Below are 5,347 nucleotides of genomic sequence, written 5' to 3'. Positions count from 1 at the left end.
GCCCAGGGGCTGCTGGCCGGGCAGGGGCTCCCGGAGCCGGGCCGGGGCAGCGGGGCGCAGGGCAGGCTGCAGCGCTCCCGCTGCGCGCAGCAGGACTGGCACGGCACGGGAATATCCGCAGCTCGGGAGATGAGAGTCCGAGATAAGCGTCAGCCCCGACCGGCGGTGCGGGGCTCCGGCTGCGGCGGCGCTCCTGGCACACCCCGGGCACGCCTGCACACCTGCACGCCACACACTCCACACACCCCGCGCACACCTGCACACCGCACACCTACACACCGCACACCTGCACACCTGCACACCGCACACCTGCACGCCACACACCCCGCACACCCCGCGCACACCTGCACACCACACACCTACACACCGCACACCTGCACACCTGCACACCTGCACACCGCACACCTGCACGCCGCACACCTGCATGCCACACACCCCGCACACCCCTCACACCCCGCACACCCGCGCACACCCCGGGCACACCCCTCACACACCTGCACGCTGCACACTCCACACACCCCGTGCACACCTGCACACCGCACACCTGCACACCGCACACCTCGCACACACTCCACACACCTCGCACAGACTCCACACACCCCGCGCACACGCCGCACACCTCGCACAGACTCCACACACCCCGTTTACACGCCGCACACCTGCAGGCCGCCCCGCCGCGGCTCTGGAAAAGCCCTTCAGACGGCCCCGCTGGCCGGGGGTACCCGGCGGTGGCACGGCTGGCTCCGCGGTGCCATCCCCGCCCGGTTTGGCCGCCTCGGCTCGCTGAATCAACCCCGAGCGATTATTCCTCCCACGGCCCGGAGCCGCCCAACCTGTTCGGCTCCGGCTGCGGGGCCGCGGCCGCGCTCGGAGCGGCTCAAGCCCGGGCCTGCAGCTCCCGCAGCTCGGCCGCGGTGTGCCGAGGGCAGGGGGCAGCAGCCCTGGCACCCTGTGTGGGCTGGCACGGGCCTGGCACACTGTGCGGGCTGGCATGGGCCTACAGCTCGGCCGCAGTGTGCCGAGGGCACAGGGCAGCAGCCCTGGCACCCTGTGCGGGTTGGCACGGGCCTGGCATACTGTGCGGGCTGGCATGGGCCTGCTGCGGGAGCGGCTCGGCCGCGGTGTGCTGAGGGCAGCCTTGGCACCCTGTGCGGGTTGGCACGGGCCTGGCACACTGTGTGGGCTAGCATGGGCCTGCCGCCTGTCCCCGGCTGCCTGCCCCCGGTGCGCTCGCTCCTGTCGCGTTCGGGGGATGCTCGCCCCGGCCCGCCCCTGGCACCAGGGCACCGGGACAGCGCCAGCGGGGCCAGGCTGACCCTCTGAGCGCTTTCTGGTGCTCTGAGCACCGGAGCTCCAGCACTGCCAGCGCCCCCAGCTCCCGGCTGGCCGGCAGGGCGCTGGTGCCCGGGCAAGGGGGCACAAGCGGTGCTGAGCACGGCCAGCCCCTCTCCCTGCGGGCAGGGTCCGTATGCGACCCCAGCCCAGCGGGACCGAGCCCAGCACAGCCAGAGGGGCCCGAGGGGCCCCTTCCTGCCCCGCTGGGCACCGGCCTCGGCAAGGGAGGCCAGGCACCATCTCGGTACCTGCAATTTGCATTCCCTTTATCAGCTGAATTCCTATCTCGGGACTGCCTGCTCGCACGCACATACTGATGGATTGCCTAAGGAGAGCAGGAGGGGCAGTTAAGGCCCAAGACCACTTTCCTTACAAACTCTGCTGTATTTCAGCTCTGTTTTCAACATAAGAGCACTACAAATCCTAGAGACCAAGACTGTAATTCTGAAGATGTCTCCGATATCCGGAGGTTGCAACCTCTGGCAGGTTGCAGCCATCCCTGCCCTACTCTCAGGATTCTGCAGAAGTACAGTGTGGAAAGGGTTAATGTGTTTTTTCCAATGTTCTCCTCCCCAGATCATGATTATGTCAAAACAAAACCTTTCTGTATTTCTGTAGTATAGTGGCCATTTAGCTAAACTAAAATGTTGACCAACATCTTCAGGACAATGCCAGGAGCCAATGACCGCGCTCTGTTTCATCTCCGGTTTCCTTGTGCTCGGTGCTGCTTTGCAGCCTGGGCTGGGCTGCCAGGGCTCACGCTGGCAATGAGGGATGCTGCAAGCAGCCTCAGCTCCTCTGCCAGTGGTTCAAAATGACTTAAACTTTACTGAAGACAAAGGTGATGAGGGTTGTTTTTCTTTTTAATGTAGTCTTTCCTCTTTGTGCTCTGTGATTAGCACTCAGTTTGAATTTTCATCTGATTAGATTAGGAAGGAAACAGAACTGTGAATGGATCCAATGGATCCCAAAGCAAAGTGGAACAGCTTCGTCTTCATCATCTCCAGGAGATGCAGGGCACAGGGCTGGGATTCAGGGGCCTCTGCAGCCCTGCTGAGTGTGCCATGAGGGGTTCAGGGGCCTCTGCAGCCCTGCTGTGTGTGCCATGAGGGGTTCAGGGGCGTCTGCAGCCCTGCTGAGTGTCCATGAGGGGCTCAATGGCCTCTGCAGCAGCCAGGGCTGTGTGCGCCACGAGGGCACAGCACGGCAGCACCTCAGGGCAGATAAAAGCCTCAGCCACTCTGCGCCATGCAAGTGGATGCCACATGCCTCCTTCCCGGGGGAAGAGGGACCTTCAGACTGTTTTTAGCTCCTGGAGGGCAGGGAGAGGGGGTGCCTCTTACAAGCTGCTACAGATTATAGATCTGAGCTGGCAGCTCACCCTCCCACCCACCCACGAGCACGGCGCCCAGCGCTGCTGCTGAAAGGGGCCAATGCAGCCCTGCCTGAGTCTGCAGACCCCAAGGCCGGGGCGGGAGAGCCCTCCTGGCACGGGATGGATGCCCACCACTCCTGGGGGCAGTGCCCACCGGCCACCGGGCTCTGAGCGCACTGCGGTGCCCACGGCAGAACCCTGCGCTCTCAGTAAATAACTTGTGTTTGCCTCAAGACATAATTAGGCCAGCGTGACTCTGCAGGGATGTGCAGGCTGTGGGGACCGGCAGCCAGCAGAGAAAGAGCCTCTCTGAAATGTTCCACCTCTCAAACCAATGCTGGTGTCCTGTGCTGGGCAGCAGCAGCAGGCACCACTGCCCTGCTCCATGCCCGCCCCACAGGGACAGACCCTGGGGCAGCTGCACGTCTCAGGCTTTCTTTTCCTTTTCCCCTTCACCAGGTACATACACATCAGTTGGAGGGTGGAAGCCAACACTGAGCCCCCATCTACACTTCATAAAGAGGAGGGGTGAGGGGAGATGTTTATTAAGCTCACAGAGGGTTGGATGCTGTGTTTTGCCATTACAGCCTTGTGCAGTCTGGCTGCTGGGCACTGTGCAGGCTTCAGCTGATTCTGAAATAGCTGGAGCAGAGTGGTGCCTGCCCAGAAATAGAAAAGTATTTTTAAATTAAATTTATTCACTGATTTTCATGAAGACAGATTGTTGTGTGTTTGTTGAAGTGTCATTAGGAGTAGTTGGCGGTGGAACCAGGCTGAGCAGCAGTGAGAGGACGGACGTGTCCTTCCTGTGACTGGGGAGGTCACCCAGGCCACCTGCTTCTGCTCCTCCTCCTCTTCCTCCTCCTGCTGCCTGGTCCCTGCACCTGGCAGGAATGGAGTGGGGGTGATTGAGGCTGTGAGCTGTGGGGCAGACACAAACCCAGCTCTGATACCTCTGAGCTGCATGGCCCAGGGCTGGAGCCTCCCCACAGGGACAGGGGCAGTGGGCAGCCCAGGAGCTGCCTGTGAGCCCTGGCAGACAGTGCCCAGCGCCCCCACCAGCCCTGGGCTTTCTGCTACGCTGCTCCTTTTCCCTGCAGTGCAGAGAGAGCCACGGAGCACCAAGCACAGCCTCCTGCCCCTCTGGGATCTGCCCCATCAGTGCTGAACCTGCAGGGATGCAGTTCAAGTTTTAATCCTCCAAGACAAGAAGTAGTACGGACCTGAACACAGGCCTCCAGAAGCTGGTCTCCGTGTAGGTTTGACAGCAGAAAACAGCAGGCTCCAGTTACCTAATTAAACACATGGAAATGGCCCTGCTGCTTGCAAGGCTGCATCACTCCAGGGCCCCCAGGTGCTTGTGGCCACCAGTGAGTGCTGCAGGCAGGAGCAGCTATAAATCCTGCTGCCCTGCAGCCTCCAGCCCCCGGAGGGGATGGTGCAGAGTCAGAGGGGCAGCTTGGAGAGGTGAGCGCTGACTGAAGCACGGCAGGTGCTGCTGCTGCTTTACTGCTGGGGGACAGGCCGGTTCAGCTGCTGGCTTTGGGTGCACTGTGGGCTCTGGCGCTCAGTCTGAGTGGGCTTCTCCCACAGCTCGCGCTTGCAGAGCAGGGCTGCCTGTGGGAGGAGGTCTGGCAGCAGCACCAGGCTGCTCCTGAGCCACTGAGAGCACACAGGGGGCTCGGGCCCTTGTGGTGGAGATGCCCTGTGCTGGCAGAGCAGCGTCCTGCCATGTCTGCAGGGCAGAGCAGTGCTCTGGGGGCTCCCTTCCATCACCAGGTGGGTTTATCCAGCAAAGGGCCGTTCCCCGGGTGGGCAGTGCCCCTGTGCCCTGGCCAGTGCCCGGGCTGTTCCTTGCCCACTGCACACCTGTTCTCTGGGCTTGGTCCCAGGCTGTGCTGCTGCTCTCAGGAGAAGCCCAGGCAGAGTTGTGTCTGTAGATAAAAGTCAGCACCTGGGAATTTCCCTCTTTGAAGCTCTTTTTCCTGTTTTCCGCTTTGTTTCTTTGTGACCTCAGGAATTTTGTGCTTACCTAGGCAGGCACAGTGAGCTGGCTGCCATCCCGAGCCCGCGGCTCTCCCGGCCGTGCGGGGTGTCTCCGCTCCCGCTGACTTCAGCCAGCAGGAATGTGCAGCGGGCCCTGCCTTCTGCGGGCACGGAAACCTCCTGAGCTGCCAGGGCTCCTGGACATGGAGTCCCTGGGGCTCACGGTGAGTGTGAGGGTGTGTGCGCGCAGCTCTGCCTCTGTGCACCCTCACGAGTTGTGAATGCAGCTCAGTGGAGCGTTAAAGCATCCAGAATTTAAAATAACCTGTGACTTTGGCAATTTGTGAAAACAGCAGGCTGAGCACAAAAGGAAGCCCTGTCAGCCCCTGCGTGAGGGCAGGTGATGCAGCATGACATCACTCCTTAGTTCAGCTCTATTTAGGCACTCAGGACTCCCAAGGAGGTGTTTGATGTTCGCATCGGAGGCTCAGCCCTGAGCTCAGCCCGTGCCGGCCGTGCCTGCAGTGTGCAGGGGCTGCTGCTCTCTGCAGCCCTGCTGCTCCATTCCTGCCGTGTCCCGGCCCCGATGGCAGGCTGGGGGTGCTCTGATGGCAGGCTAAAGCCCTCTTTGGAGCAAGGATTGGGGTGCAG

The sequence above is a fragment of the Melospiza melodia genome, chromosome 14 (assembly GCF_035770615.1).
Source record: "Melospiza melodia melodia isolate bMelMel2 chromosome 14, bMelMel2.pri, whole genome shotgun sequence".
NCBI classification, from domain to species: domain Eukaryota; kingdom Metazoa; phylum Chordata; class Aves; order Passeriformes; family Passerellidae; genus Melospiza; species Melospiza melodia.
The sequence above is the reverse complement of the archived record's forward strand: the minus strand, read 5'-3'. Positions refer to the sequence as shown.